The sequence below is a fragment of the Abramis brama genome (assembly GCF_963993115.1).
Source record: "Abramis brama genome assembly, chromosome: 1".
In the NCBI taxonomy this organism is placed as follows: Eukaryota; Metazoa; Chordata; class Actinopteri; order Cypriniformes; family Leuciscidae; genus Abramis; species Abramis brama.
Window position 1 is genome coordinate 59,992,655 of NC_139963.1, and position 16,635 is coordinate 60,009,289.

Below are 16,635 nucleotides of genomic sequence, written 5' to 3' on the forward strand. Positions count from 1 at the left end.
CCTTAGCAACCGCCTAGCAACACCATAGCAACCACTCAGAACACCCTAGCAACTGCCTAACAACCACCCAGAACACCCTAGCAGCCACCCAAAATATCCTAGCAACCGCCTAGCAACCACCCAGAACACCCTACAACCGCCTAGCAACCACCCAGAACACCCTAGCAACCACCCAAAATACCCTAGCAACCGCCTAGCAACCACCCAAAAGACCCTAGCAACCACCGAAAATATCTTAGAAACCGCCTAGCAACTACCCAAAAGACCCTAGCAACCACCCAAAATGCCCTAGCAACCGCCTAGCAACCACCCAGAATACCCTATCAACCACCTAAAATACCCTAGCAACCACCTAAAATACCCTAGCAACCGCCTATCAACCACCCAAAAGACCCTAGCAACCACCCAAAATATCCTAGCAACCGCCTAGCAATCACCCAGAACACCCTAGTAACCACCCAGAACACCCTAGCAACCGCCTAGCAACCACCCAAAATACCCTAGCAACCGCCTAGCAACCACCCAAAAGACCCTAGCAACCACCGAAAATATCTTAGAAACCGCCTAGCAACTACCCAAAAGACCCTAGCAACCACCCAAAATACCCTAGCAACCGCCTAGCAACCACCCAGAATACCCTAGCAACCACCTAAAATACCCTAGCAACCACCTAAAATACCCTAGCAACCGCCTATAAACCATCCAAAAGACCCTAGCAACCACCCAAAATATCCTAGCAACCGGCTAGCAACCACCCAGAACACCCTAGTAACCACCCAGAACACCCTAGCAACCGCCTAGCAACCACCCAAAATACCCTAGCAACCGCCTAGCAACCACCCAAAAGACCCTAGCAACCACCGAAAATATCTTAGAAACCGCCTAGCAACTACCCAAAAGACCCTAGCAACCACCCAAAATACCCTAGCAACCGCCTAGCAACCACCCAGAATACCCTAGCAACCACCTAAAATACCCTAGCAACCGCCTATAAACCATCCAAAAGACCCTAGCAACCACCCAAAACACCCTAGCAACCGCCTAGCAACCACCCAAAAGACCCTAGCAACCACCAGAAATATCCTAGCAACCGCCTAGCAACCACTCAGAATACCCTAGCAACCGCCTAGCAAAAAACTTTCTGGTCCAAACTTTCTCAAGCCAACTTAAAGTTTGTCTCGACGAACTTTCGCATCTAGTTAAGTTGGCTTGAGAGAGCCAACTTTCTGATATTGTACTTAAACTTATTATTATTAGTGGTGCTTGCTGAAAGCAAGGCATCACTATTGTTATTGCTCATACTTATTATTATTATTCTTCTTTTTATTATTCCACACAAAGTTTGGCGCGTAACTCGTCCCGCACCGTTTGTCACAGATCCATGAATGAGGTGTCAAATCGACCGGCTCATTAAGGAGAGGTGTGCTATGACTTTTATAAGCGATCGGGGGTGCGGTGTTCGCCCCAGGGGCGAAAAAGCGTCCGAAAAATCCCATAGACTTAACATTGCGACAAACTTTGACGAGTCATAACTCTGAGCGACGATTTCGCAGAAACGTGTGATTTGCCACATTTGAAGAGGCTGACAGGCTCTGTAAGAACATACCTCTCAATGGGGTAAAAGTTGCACCCCTGGGGGGCAGGAGATGCCCAAAGTTGCCCCTTTGACTTACTATGGGGAAGGAACGTCCCGTGAAACACATATGCTTTTCCTACTATGGTAAATTGCATAGGGACTTTGTATTGAACGTAGCTCTGGATCACAGTGTCATAGAGACAAGGGGGAGGGCTCATTTTACTCAGACGACCAATCAGTCTCTCAGGATCATTGTGAAGCTATCAAGCCACGCCCTAGCAACTATTTAGAGCCCCTTAGCAACAAGTTCCATAGACTTCCATTGAAAGAGTTCAAAGAGATATCTCCAGACTGAATTGTCATAGAAACATGGGGGTGGTCTCATTTGACTTGGGGCAGCAAACAGCCAATCATGAATCACCTCAACACTTCCAAGCCCCTCCCTAGCAACCATTGTCGAGCACCTTAGCAACCACAATCCAAAGAGGGATATCTTCCATTCTGAATGTCACAGAGGCATGGGAGTTGGTTTATATCATTCATAGTGACAAGAAGCCTTTGGAACTGCATCATTGGCAGCTGCCAAGTAACTCCATAGCAACCAGAGTACCCTAGCAACCAAAATCCAAAGAGGCATATCTTCCATTCTGAATGTCACAGAGGCATGGGAGTTGGATTATATAATTCATACTGACAAGAAGCCTTTGGAATTTCATCATTGACAGCTGAGAAGCCACTCCCTAGCAACCAAACAGAGTACCCTAGCAACCGTTTAGCAAAACGTATATCTCTGCATCAAAACATAGTATAGAGATGGGACTTGGCTCTTTTGACTAAATCATGGTAAACTATGGTAAATCATCCTAGAATCATAGTAAATCATACTAAAACATGGTAAATCATGGTATACTATAGTAAATCATAGTAAACTATGGTAAATCGTGGTAAATCATGGTAAACTATGGTAAATCATGCTAGAATCATAGTAAATCATACTTGAACATGGTAAATCATGGTATACTATAGTAAATCATGGTAAACTATGGTAAATCATGGTAAACTATGGTAAATCATGGTAAACTATGATAAATCATGCTAGAATCAGTAAATCATACTTGAACATGGTATATCATGGTATACTATAGTAAATCATGGTAAACTATGGTAAATCGTGGTAAATCATGGTAAACTATGGTAAATCATGCTAGAATCAGTAAATCATACTTCAACATGGTAAATCATGGTATACTATAGTAAATCGTGGTAAATCGTGGTAAACTATGGTAAATCATGGTAAACTATGGTAAATCATGCTAGAATCAGTAAATCATACTTGAACATGGTAAATCATGGTATACTATAGTAAATTGTGGTAAATCATGGTAAACTATGGTAAATCATGGTAAACTATGGTAAATCATGCTAGAATCAGTAAATCATACTTGAACATGGTAAATCATGGTATACTATAGTAAATCATGGTAAACTATAGTAAATCGTGGTAAATCATGGTAAACTATGGCAAATCATGCTAGAATCATAGTAAATCATACTTGAACATGGTAAATCATGCTATACTATAGTAAATCTGGTAAACTATGGTAAATTGTGGTAAATCATATTAAACTATGGTAAATCATGGTAAACCATGCTAGCAACGTGGTAAAACAAGCTAGCATCATGCTAGCTAAATGCTAATCATGCTAACATGATGCTAGCATGATGCTAATAATGCTAGCATGATGCTAGCAACATGATAATAATGCTAGCATGATACTAGCTACATGCTAATCATGCTAGCTTCTTGCTACAAACATGCTAGCAAACATGCTATTCATGTTAGCATCTTGTTAAAAAATGCTAGCATAATGCTAACAACATGCTAATCATGCTAGCTACATTCACGTTAGCTTTTGCTAAAAACATGCTAGCATGATGCTAACAACATGCTAATCATATTAGCATCATGCTAGCAACATGCTAGCATTATGTTAGTCACATGCTTATAATGCTAGCATGATGATCATTTTGTTATAATCTTGCTAAAAACTAGCTAAACACACTTTAGCAACCGAGTGGCGAGTTTTGCCACTGCAAGCACCACTTCACATTTTCTTCAGGAAATGTACATTCTAGTTATTATTATTATTCTTCTTACTAAAAATTTATCCCCTATCTCCTCCTAGAGCTTTAACTCTACATACTCCAAACTCGGCTCAGACCTTCAGACTATTCTGACTTGAGTTGCTATATCTTTTCAGACTGATCGGACTTACGGTTTTCCTAATATTGCCGATCAAAACTCGGAAAAACTCCCATTGACTTACATTGGGGAGTTCTAAAAAATTCAAATCTAGATTCAAACTGGCCAACCGACGAAAATTCAAATCAAAATACCTTGAAGACTAATTCAAACTGCCATTCTATATAATATATAAGCCATTGAGACTCAATTAAACTAATCAACTCATCTATCTATCTACTTCAAACTATTTTAAACTTTAAACTACTTTAAACTTCAAACTAAATTAAACTTCAAACTAATATAAACTTTAAACTTCTTTAAACTTCAAACTTAAGCTTTAACTCATTTAAACTTATAAACTGTAAACTCATTTAAACTTATAAACTCAAAACTCATTTAAACTTACAAACCAAATTCAAAAACGTGTACACTTATAAACTCATCCATTTATACACTTATAAACTCTAAACTCATAAACTCTGAGTGTGTGTGTGTGTGTGTGTGTGTGAACCCACATACACACACACACTCTCTAAACTCATTTAAACTTAAACTCTAAACTCATTTAAACTTATAAACTCAAAACTCAAAAACTCGTAAACTAATTTAAACTTCAAACCACTTTAAACTTCGTACGTATAAAGCTCCCAGCTCCCAAGCAACTCCATAGCAACCAAACTTGAGTACCCTAGCAACCATTTTGCAAGACCTATATCTCTGTATCAGAACATTGTATAGAGATGAGGTTTGGCTCTTTTGACTCATGCTAGCAAACAGCACTTCCAACATGCTACACATGCTAGCAGTGAATAGCTACATGCTAATAGCGATTAGTTAAGTGCTAAATCATACCAAGATCATGCTAAGAACTATACAAACTCCATAGTAACCATCTGTGACAACTACCAACCACCAAGTAACACCATAGCAACCACCCAGAACACCCTAGCAACACCCTAGCAACCACCCAGAATACCCTAGCAACACCATAGCAACTACCAAAACACCCTAGCAACCACCTAGCAACATCATAGCAACCACCCAGAACACCCTAGCAACCACCTAGCAACACCATAGCAACCACCAAAACACCCTAGCAACCACCTAGCAACATCCTAGCAACCACCTGGAATACCCTAGCAACACCATAGCAACCACCCATAATACCCTAGCAACCGCCTAGCAACACCATAGCAACCACCAAAACACCCTAGTAACCGCCTAGCAACCACCCAGAATACCCTAGCAACCGCCTAGCAACACCCTAGCAACCACCCAGAACACCCTAGCAACCGCCTAGCAACACCATAGCAACCGCTAAAACACCCTAGCAACCGCCTAGCAACCACCCAGAACACCCTAGTAACCGCCTAGCAACCACCCAAAATACCTTAGCAACCGCCTAGCAACACCCTAGCAACCACCCAAAATACCCTAGCAACCGCTTAGCAACACCCTAGCAACCACCCAGAACACCCTAGCAACCACCCAAAATACCCTAGCAACCGCTTAGCAACACCCTAGCAACCACCCAGAACACCCTAGCAACCACCTAGCAACCACCCAGAACACCCTAGCAACCAAACAGAATACCCTAGCAACAACCTAGCAACACCATAGCAACCACCCAGAACACCCTAGCAACCACCAAAAACACCCTAGCAACCGCCTAGCAACCACCCAGAACACCCTAGCAACTGCCTAGCAACCACCCAGAACACCTTAGCAACCCACTAGAAAACCCCCAACAACTTTTTAACTTTAAAATACTTTAAACTTTAAACTAATTTAAACATTAAACTAATTTAAACTTTAAACTAATTTAAACTTCAAACTAATTTAAACTTTAGACTAATTTAAACTTTAAACTAATTTAAGCTTCAAACTAATTTAAACTTTAGACTAATTTAAACTTTAAACTAATTTAAGCTTCAAACTAATTTTAACTTTAAACTATTTTAAACTTCTAACTAATTTAAACTTTAAACTAATTTAAACTTGAAACTACTTTAAACTCCAAACTACTTTTAACTTCTTCAAACTTTCTGGTCCAGCTTTCTCAAGCCAACTTAAAGTTTGTCTCGACGAACTTTTTAATCTAGTTATTATTATTATTCTTCTGTTAAAAACTGTTGACTCAAACTCGTCCTAGAGCTTTAACTCTACATACTCCAAACTCGGCTCAGACACTCAAACTGATCTGAAGTTAGTTGCTATATCTTTTCAGACTGATCGGACTTACGGTTTTCCTAAAAATGACGATCAAAACTCGGAAAAACTCCCATTGACTTACATTGGGGAGTTCTAAAAACATTTGAATCCAAACTGCCGTTTTCACACACACAGACTCCAAAGGGCCTGACAGCCCTGCGTCTCTCCCTCTCTCTCTCCCTCAGAGGATTTATATTATCAAGCAACCAATAAGTAATGGCCTAAAATCTTCATAGCCACACCATAGCAACCAGTTTCAGCACCCTAGCAACCACTAAGAGCTCCCTAGCAACCACCCTAAACCAAAAAAAATTTTTTTTTACATTTTTTGGTATTTTTTAACGCAATATTACACTCGTGGCCTTGCGATATTGCTCCATGCTTGTGCCTATTCGGCCATAGGCACGAGGCCGCAGGCCGAGTGCCGTACTGAAGGCACTCGTTATTAAAGATTTTAAGAACTCTATAAAAACTCCATAGTAACCATCTTTGACAACTACCAACCACCTAGTAACACCATAGCAACTACCAAAAATACCTTAGCAACCATCTTGAACACCCTAGCAACATCTAGAAATGCTCTAGTAACCACCAAATATACCCTAGCAACCACCCAGAACACCCTAGCAACTGCCTAGCAACCCCCCAGAACACCTAGCAACTGCCTAGCAACCACCCAGAACACCTAGCAACTGCCTAGCAACAACCCAGAACACCCTAGCAACCGCCTAGCAACACCATAGCAACCTGCCAGAACACCCTAGCAACCGCCTAGCAACCACCCAGAATACCTTAGCAACCGCCTAGCAACACCATAGCAACCACCCAGAACACCCTAGCAACCGCCTAGCAACCACCCAAAATACCCTAGCAACCGCCTAGCAACACCATAGCAACCACCCAGAACACCCTAGCAACCGCCTAGCAACCACCCAGAATACCTTAGCAACCGCCTAGCAACACCATAGCAACCACTCAGAACACCCTAGCAACTGCCTAACAACCACCCAGAACACCCTAGCAACCACCCAAAATATCCTAGCAACCGCCTAGCAACCACCCAGAACACCCTACAACCGCCTAGCAACCACCCAGAACACCCTAGCAACCACCCAAAATACCCTAGCAACCGCCTAGCAACCACCCAAAAGACCCTAGCAACCACCGAAAATATCTTAGAAACCGCCTAGCAACTACCCAAAAGACCCTAGCAACCACCCAAAATGCCCTAGCAACCGCCTAGCAACCACCCAGAATACCCTATCAACCACCTAAAATACCCTAGCAACCACCTAAAATACCCTAGCAACCGCCTATCAACCACCCAAAAGACCCTAGCAACCACCCAAAATATCCTAGCAACCGCCTAGCAACCACCCAGAACACCCTAGTAACCACCCAGAATACCCTAGCAACCGCCTAGCAACCACCCAGAACACCCTAGCAACCACCCAAAATACCCTAGCAACCGCCTAGCAACCACCCAAAAGACCCTAGCAACCACCGAAAATATCTTAGAAACCGCCTAGCAACTACCCAAAAGACCCTAGCAACCACCCAAAATACCCTAGCAACCGCCTAGCAACCACCCAGAATACCCTAGCAACCACCTAAAATACCCTAGCAACCACCTAAAATACCCTAGCAACCGCCTATAAACCACCCAAAAGACCCTAGCAACCACCCAAAATATCCTAGCAACCGCCTAGCAACCACCCAGAACACCCTAGCAACCGCCTAGCAACCACCCAGAACACCCTAGCAACCACCCAAAACACCCTAGCAACCGCCTAGCAACCACCCAAAAGACCCTAGCAACCACCAGAAATATCCTAGCAACCGCCTAGCAACCACTCAGAATACCCTAGCAACCGCCTACCAAAAAACTTTCTGGTCCAAACTTTCTCAAGCCAACTTAAAGTTTGTCTCGACGAACTTTCGCATCTAGTTCTTATTATTATTCTTCTGTTAAAAACTGTTGACTCAAACTCGTCCTAGAGCTTTAACTCTACATACTCCAAACTCGGCTCAGACACTCAAACTGATCTGAAGTTAGTTGCTATATCTTTTCAGACTGATCGGACTTACGGTTTTCCTAAAAATGACGATCAAAACTCGGAAAAACTCCCAACTCCCAATTCAAATCCAGATTCAAACTCACCAACCGACGAAAATTCAAATCTAAATACCTTGAAGACTAAACCAAACTGCCGTTCTATATACTATATTAGCCAATGAGACTCATTTAAACTAATAAACTCTAAACTATAAACACTTATAAACTAATTAACTTATAAACTCATGAATTCATAAACTTATGAACTCTTAAACTCATAAATTAATAAACTCTGAACTCTTAATCTCATTTAAACTTATAAACTCTAAACTGATTTAAACTTATAAACTCAAAACTCAAGAACTCATACACTTATAAACTCATCAATGTATACACTTATAAACTCTAAACTCAGACACACACACTGAGTTTATGAGTGAGTGTGTGAGCGAGTTAGTGTGTGTGTGTGTGTGTGTGTGTTTGTGTGTGTGTGTGTGTGTGTGTGTGTGTGTGTGTGTGTGTGTCTATCTAACTTATTTATCTATCTGTCAAACTTCAAACTACTGTAAACTTCAAACCACTATAAACTTCTTAAGTTTAAATCTTCCAGCTCCCAAGCAACTCCATAGCAACCAAACTTGAGTACCCTAGCAACCGTTTTGCAAGACCTATATCTCTGTATCAGAACATCGTATAGAGATGAGTTTTGGCTCTTTTGACTCATGCTAGCAAACAGCACTTCCAACATGCTACACATGCTAGCAATGAATAGCTAAATGCTAATAGCAATTAGTTAAGTGTTAAATCATGCCAAGATCATGCTAAGAACTCTATAAAAACTCCATAGTAACCATCTGTGACAACTACCAACCACCTAGTAACACCATATCAACCGCCCTGAATACCATAGCAACCACCCAGAACACCCTAGCAACCGCCTAGCAACCACCCAGAACACCCTAGCAACCACCCAAAATATCCTAGCAACCACCCAAAATATCCTAGCAACCACCCAAAACACCCTAGCAACCGCCTAGCAACCACCCAAAAGACCCTAGCAACCACCTAGCAACCACCCAAAATATCCTAGCAACCACCCAAAACACCCTAGCAACCGCTTAGCAACCACCCAAAAGACCCTAGCAACCACCCAAAATATCCTAGCAACCACCCAAAACACCCTAGCAACCGCCTAGCAACCACCCAAAAGACCCTAGCAACCACCCAGAACACCCTAGCAACCACCCAAAAGACCCTAGCAACCACCCAGAACACCCTAGCAACCAACCAAAACACCCTAGCAACCACCCAAAACACCCTAGCAACCACCCAAAACACCCTAGCAACCGCCTAGCAACCACCCAAAATACCCTAGCAACCACCCAAAAGACCCTAGCAACCACCCAAAACACCCTAGCAACCGCCTAGCAACCACCCAAAAGACCCTAGCAACCACCCAAAATATCCTAGCAACCACCCAAAACACCCTAGCAACCGCCTAGCAACCACCCAAAAGACCCTAGCAACCACCCAAAACATCCTAGCAACCACCCAAAACACCCTAGCAACCGCCTAGCAACCACCCAAAACACCCTAGCAACCGCCTAGCAACCACCCAAAAGACCCTAGCAACCACCCAAAATATCCTAGCAACCACCCAAAACACCCTAGCAACCGCCTAGCAACCACCCAAAAGACCCTAGCAACCACCCAAAACATCCTAGCAACCACCCAAAACACCCTAGCAACCGCCTAGCAACCACCCAAAACACCCTAGCAACCACCTAAAATATCCTAGCAACCGCCTAGCAACCACCCAAAAGACCCTAGCAACCACCCAAAATATCCTAGCAACTGCCTAGCAACCACCCAAAAGACCCTAGCAACCATCAGAAATATCCTAGCAACCGCCTAGCAACCACCCAGAATACCCTAGCAACCACCCAAAACAGCCTAGCAACCACCCAGAAAACCCTAGCAACCGCCTAGCAACCACCCAGAATACCCTAGCAACCACCTAGAACACCCTAGCAACCACCCAAAAGACCTTAGCAACCACCCAGGACACCCTAGCAAAAACCTAGCAACCACCCAGAACACCCTAGCAACCGCCCAAAATACCCTAGCAACACCATAGCAACCACCTATAACATCCTAGCAACCGCCTAGCAAAAAAACGTTCTGCTCCAAACTTTCTCAAGCCAACTTAAAGTTTGTCTCGACGAACTTTCGCATCTAGTTATTATTATTATTATTCCGAGACTAAAATTTCTATATGAAACTCCTCCTAGAGCTTTAACTCTACATACTCCAAACTCGGCTCAGACACTCAAACTGATCTGACCAAGTGTGCTATATCTTTTCAGACTGATCAGACTTACGGTTTTCCTAAAAATGATGATCAAAACTCGGAAAAACTCCCATTGACTTGCATTGGGGAGTTCTAAAAAATTCAAATTTAGATTCAAACTCACCAACCGACGAAAATTCAAATCAAAATACCTTGAAGACTAAACCAAACTGCCGTTCTATATACTATATTAGCCAATGAGACTCATTTAAACTAATGAACTCTAAACTCATACACTTATAAACTAATTAACTTATAAACTCATGAATTCATAGACTTATGAACTCTTAAACTCATAAATTAATAAACTCTGAACTCTTAAACTCATTTAAACTTATAAACTCTAAACTCATTTAAACTTATAAACTCTAAACTCATTTAAAACTTATAAACTCTAAACTCAAAAACTCTTACACTTATAAACTCATCAATTTATACACTTATAAACTCTAAACTCATAAACTCTGAGTGTGTGTGTGTGTGTGTGAACACACACACACACACACACACACACACTAAACTCATTTAAACTTGTAAACTCAAAACTCGTAAACTACTTTAAACTTCAAACCACTTTAAACGTTTTAAGTTTAAAGCTTCAAGCTCCCAAGCAACTCCATAGCAACCAAACTTGAGTACCCTAGCAACCGTTTTGCAAGACCTATATCTCTGTATCAGAACATCGTATAGAGATGAGGTTTGGCTCTTTTGACTCATGCTAGCAAACAGCACTTCCAACATGCTACACATGCTAGCAGTGAATAGCTACATGCTAATATCAATTAGTTAAGTGCTAAATCATACCAAGATCATGCTAAGGACTCTATAAAAACTCCATAGTAACCATCTGTGACAACTACCAACCACCTAGCAACACCATAGCAACCGCCCAGAACACCCTAGCAACTGCCTAGCAACCGCCCAGAATACCTTAGCAACCGCCTAGCAACATCATAGCAACCACCCAGAACACCCTAGCAACCGCCTAGCAACACCATAGCAACCACCCAGAACACCCTAGCAACCGCCTAGCAACCACCCAGAATACCCTAGCAACCGCCTAGCAACACCATAGCAACCACCCAGAACACCCTAGCAACCGCCTAGCAACCACCCAGAACACCTTAGCAACAGCATAGCAACCACTCAGAACACCCTAGCAACTGCCTAGCAACCACCCAGAATACCTTAGCAACTGCCTAGCAACACCATAGCAACCACCCAGAACACCCTAGCAACCGCCTAGCAACACCATAGAAACCACTAAAACACCCTAGCAACCGCCTAGCAACCACCCAGAACACCCTAGCAACCACCCAGAACACCCTAGTAACCGCCTAGCAACCACCCAAAATACCTTAGCAACCGCCTAGCAACACCCTAGCAACCACCCAAAACACCATAGCAACCGCCTAGCAACCACCCAGAACACCCTAGCAACCAACCAGAATACCCTAGCAACCACCCATAACACCCTAGCAACCGCCTAGCAACCACCCAAAATACCTTAGCAACCGTCTAGCAACACCATAGCAACCACCCAGAACACCCTAGCAACACCCTAGCAACACCCTAGCAACCACCCAAAATACCATAGCAACCGCCTAGCAACCACCCAGAACACCCTAGCAACCACCCAAAATACCTTAGCAACCGCCTAGCAACACCCTAGCAACCACCCAAAATACCCTAGCAACCGCTTAGCAACACCCTAGCAACCACCCAGAATACCCTAGCAACCGCCTAGCAACACCATAGCAACCACCCAGAACACCCTAAACTAAACTAAATTAAACTTCAAACTATTTTAAACTTTCAACTAATTTAAACTTTAAACTAAATTAAACTTCAAACTACTTTAAACTTTCAACTATTTTAAACTTTAAACTAAATTAAACTTCAAACTATTTTAAACTTTCAACTAATTTAAACTTTAAACTAAATTAAACTTCAAACTATTTTAAACTTTCAACTAATTTACACTTTAAACTAAATTAAACTTTAAACTACTTTAAACTTTTTCAAACTTTATGGTCCAAACTTTCTCAAGCCAACTTAAAGTTTGTCTCGACGAACTTTCGCATCTAGTTATTATTATTCTTCTGACCCTAAAAAAATCTATATCAAACTCCTCCTAGAGCTTTAACTCTACATACTCCAAACTCGGCTCGGACACTCAGACTGATCTGACTCGGTATGCTATATCTTTTCAGACTGATCGGACTTACGGTTTTCCTAAAAATGACGATCAAAACTCGAAAAAACTCATTCAAAAACTCCCATTGACTTACATTGGGGAGTTCTAAAAAATTCAAACCGACAAAAATTTAAATCTAAACACCTTGAAGACTAAACCAAACTGCCGTTCTATATACTATATGAGCCATTGAGACTCATTTAAACTAATAAACTCTAAACTATAAACACTTATAAACTAATTAACTTATAAACTCATGAATTCATAAACTTATGAACTCTTAAACTCATAAATTAATAAACTCTGAACTCTTAAACTCATTTAAACTTATAAACTCTAAACTCATTAAAACTTATAAACTCTAAACTCATTTAAAACTTATAAACTCTAAACTCAAAAACTCTTACACTTATAAACTCATCAATTTATACACTTATAAACTCTAAACTCATAAACTCTGAGTGTGTGTGTGTGTGTGTGTGTGTGTGTGTGTGTGTGTGTGTGTGTGAACACACACACACACACACACACACACACACACACACTCTCTAAACTCATTTAAACTTGTAAACTCAAAACTCGTAAACTACTTTAAACTTCAAACCACTTTAAACTTCTTAAGTTTAAAGCTTCCAGCTCCCAAGCAACTCCATAGCAACCAAACTTGAGTACCCTAGCAACCGTTTTGCAAGACCTATATCTCTGTATCAGAACATCGTATAGAGATGAGGTTTGGCTCTTTTGACTCATGCTAGCAAACAGCACTTCCAACATGCTACACATGCTAGCAGTGAATAGCTACATGCTAATAGCGATTAGTTAAGTGCTATATCATGCCAAGATCATGCTAAGAACTCTATAAAGACTCCATAGTAACCATCTGTGACAACTACCAACCACCTAGTAACAGCATATCAACCGCCCTGAATACCATAGCAACCCCCCAGAACACCCTAGCAACCGCCTAGCAACCACCCAGAACACCCTAGCAACCACCCAAAATACCCTAGCAACCGCCTAGCAACCACCCAAAAGACCCTAGCAACCGCCTAGCAACCACCTAAAACACCCTAACAACCGCCTAGCAACCACCCAAAAGACCCTAGCAATCACCCAAAAGACCCTAGCAACCACCCAAAATATCCCAGCAACCGCCTAGCAACCACCCAGAACACCCTAGCAACCACCCAGAAACCCTAGCAACCGCCTAGCAACCACCCAAAAGATCCTAGCAACCGCCTAGCAACCACCCAGAACACCCTAGCAACCACCCAAAATACCCTAGCAACCACCCAGAAACCCTAGCAACCGCCTAGCAACCACCTAAAAGACCCTAGCAACCACCCAAAAGACCCTAGCAACCGCCTAGCAACCACCCAAAAGACCCTAGCAACCGCCTAGCAACCACCCAAAATATCCTAGCAACCACCCAAAAGACCCTAGCAACCACCAGAAATATCCTAGCAACCGCCTAGCAACCACCCAGAATAACCTAGCAACCACCCAAAACAGCCTAGCAACCACCCAGAACACCCTAGCAACCGCCTAGCAACCACCCAAAAGACCCTAGCAACCGCCTAGCAACCACCCAGAACACCCTAGCAACCACCCAAAAGACCCTAGCAACCACCCAAAAGACCCTAGCAACCGCCTAGCAACCACCCAAAATATCCTAGCAACCACCCAAAACACCCTAGCAACCGCCTAGCAACCACCCAAAAGACCCTAGCAACCACCCAGAATATCCTAGCAACCACCCAAAACAGCCTAGCAACCACCCAGAAAACCCTAGCAACCGCCTAGCAACCACCCAGAATACCCTAGCAACCACCCAAAATACCCTAGCAACCACCCAGAACACCCTAGCAACCGCCCAAAATACCATAGCAACACCATAGCAACCACCCATAACATCCTAGCAACTGCCTAGCAAAAAACGTTCTGCTCCAAACTTTTCTCAAGCCAACTTAAAGTTTGTCTCGACGAACTTTCGCATCTAGTTATTATTATTCTTCTGAGACTAAAAATTTCTATATCAAACTCCTCCTAGAGCTTTCACTCTACATACTCCAAACTCGGCTCAGACACTCAAACTGTTCTGACCAAGTGTGCTATATCTTTTCAGACTGATCGGACTTACGGTTTTCCTAAAAATGACGATCAAAACTCGAAAAAACTCATTCAAAAACTCCCATTGACTTACATTGGGGAGTTCTAAAAAATTCAAACCGACGAAAATTCAAATCAAAATACCTTGAAGACTAAACCAAACTGCCGTTCTATATACTATATGAGCTAATCTAATCTAATGAGAAACTAATCTTTCTCTTTCTTTCTTTCTTTCTTTCTTTCTTTCTTTCTTTCTTTCTAACTAATCTTTCTTTCTTTCTTTCTTTCTTTCTTTCTTACTAATCTTTTTCTTTCTTTCTTTCTTTCTTTCTTTCTTTCTTTCTTTCTAACTAATCTTTCTTTCTTTCTGTCTTTCTTTCTTTCTAACTAATCTTTTTCTTTCTTTCTTTCTTTCTTTCTTTCTTTCTTACTAATCTTTTTCTTTCTTTCTTTCTTTCTTTCTTTCTTTCTTTCTTTCTTTCTTTCTTACTAATCTTTTTCTTTCTTTCTTTCTTTCTTTCTTTCTTTCTTTCTTTCTTTCTTTCTAACTAATCTTTCTTTCTGTCTTTCTTTCTTTCTTTCTTTCTTTCTTTCTTTCTTTCTTTCTTTCTTTCTAACTAATCTTTCTTTCTTTCTGTCTTTCTTTCTTTCTAACTAATCTTTTTCTTTCTTTCTTTCTTTCTTTCTTTCTTTCTAACTAAACTTTCTTTCTTTCTATCTAACTAATCCATCTTTCTTTCTAATTAATCTATCTTTCTTTCTAACTAATCTTTCTTTCTTTCTTTCTAGCAACTTTCTTCTTCTTTTAAAGAAGTTCTTTTAAACTACTTCAAACTTTGAACTACTTTAAGCTTTAAACAACTTTAAACTTCAAACTATTTTAAACTAATTTAAACTTCAAATTATTTTAAACTAATTTAAACTTCAAGCTAAGTTAAACTTTAAACTAACATACATAACTTATAACATAACTCTCACCCATTTAATTTAAACTAATGAACTCTAAACTCATACACTTATAAACTAATTAACTTATAAACTCATGAATTCATAGACTTATGAACTCTTAAACTCATAAATTAATAAACTCTGAACTCTTAAACTCATTTAAACTTATAAACTCTAAACTCATTTAAACTTATAAACTCTAAACTCAAAAACTCGTACACTTATAAACTCATCAATCTATACATTTATAAACTCTAAACTCATAAACTCTGAGTGTGTGTGTGTGTGTGTCTGAGTGAGTGTGTGAGAGAGAGTGTGTGTGTCTGTGTGTGAGCGTGTCTGTGTATGTGTGAGAGCGAGTTAGTGTGTGTGTGTATGTGCGTGTGTATGTGTGTGAGAGAGAGAGAGTGTGTGTGTGTGTGTGTGTGTGTGCGTGTGTGAGTGTATGTCCGTGTGTGTGTGTGTGTGTGTGTGTGCATGTGTGAGTGTATGTCCGTGAGTGAGTGTATGTGCGTGAGTGTGTGTGTGTGTGTGTGTGTGTGAGAGAGAGTTAGCGAGGGTGTGTGCGCGTGTGTGTGTCAGAGAGTGTGTGTGTCTATGTGTGTGAGCGTGACTGTGTTTGTGTGAGAGCGAGTTAGTGTGTGTGTGTGTGTGTGTGTGTGAGACAGTGAGCATGTCTGTGTGTGTGTGTGTGTGTGTGTGTGTGTGTGTGTGTTAGTGAGGGTGTGTGTGTGTGTGAGTTAGTGAGAGTGTGTGTGTCTGTGTGTGAGTGAGTGTATGTGCGTGAGTGAGTGTGTGTGTGTGTGAGTTAGTTAGTGTGTGTGTGTGTGTGTATGTGTGTGTGAGAGAGAGTGTGTGTGTCTATGTGTGTGTATGTGTGTGTGTGTGTGTGAGAGTTAGTGAGAGTGTGTGCGTGTGTGTGTGTGTGTGAGAGAGTGTGTGT